Genomic DNA, 969 nt, shown 5'->3' with positions numbered 1-969 from the left:
TACAAGAATAGGTAAAATGGGTCGCAGTATTTTCCTATTCTCCCTCTGGATTCTGCAAGAGTAAGAGCAAGTGTTAAGAGCAGCGTTAGGTGATTGGCTTTCATTTCTCCCCGGAGTTGAGTGGGTTGAGGTGCAGACTAGTAGTGCATGCAGTAAATACAAAGAGATAAGAGCGTTAAGGGGGTAGAGTTGAATTAAATGGAAGAGGTGCCTAGTTGTATGTGCCTCCCCCCTGCTATTCTTGCATGCATTGCACTCACTACTCAGTACCCCAAAACAATAACCATACTCTTCTTCCCAAGATAAACTTGCATTTTGGCACTACTCTATAGCAAGCCCAAATAGCATCCCTTTGTAACAAGCATGTTACCAAAAGGAATTGGGCCTAGGCCCCTTCTTCTACCAAAATATGACGTACACTGAATACCCAGTATCCCACCCAACAAAAGGACTTAGGTAAAACATGAATTTTGAACAAACAACAATGCCAATTGCAACTAGCTTGCTCGGTCTACTCCTCCCTCCAACCTTGTTTAGAAAGTTCACGTGACATTTGTGAATTTGTCACACGTCTCGCAAATTTGTTTACAAAAGCGAGGATACAATATGCATTCCATGACTAGATTTATGGCCTTGCTTTCTAGTTTCTAGTAACTTTCTTGTTTAGCTGGATTTTTTTTTGGCGAAACTTACAGCTGACATTGCGACAATCTAGTGTTAGCTAATGCTGTCTAGTCAGACATAGATAAGGTACACATCAACAATTAGTGTTTTCAAGATTCATATAATATTAATAGGTAATGAAAATACTAATAGTGATAGCAACGGTAGACTAGAGAGCGAGCAAGTAAACACAATCTACCACCACTCTTTGCTTATATTGCAATTAAGCATGCATTAATTAAGACTTAAGAGAAAAGGGGACCAAGTTTATGATTTGTAAATAGGTAAAGAAAAGAGTAAAGAGAA

The sequence above is a fragment of the Arachis ipaensis genome, chromosome B09, assembly GCF_000816755.2.
Source record: "Arachis ipaensis cultivar K30076 chromosome B09, Araip1.1, whole genome shotgun sequence".
In the NCBI taxonomy this organism is placed as follows: Eukaryota; Viridiplantae; Streptophyta; class Magnoliopsida; order Fabales; family Fabaceae; genus Arachis; species Arachis ipaensis.
Note: the sequence above shows the minus strand (reverse complement) of the source record.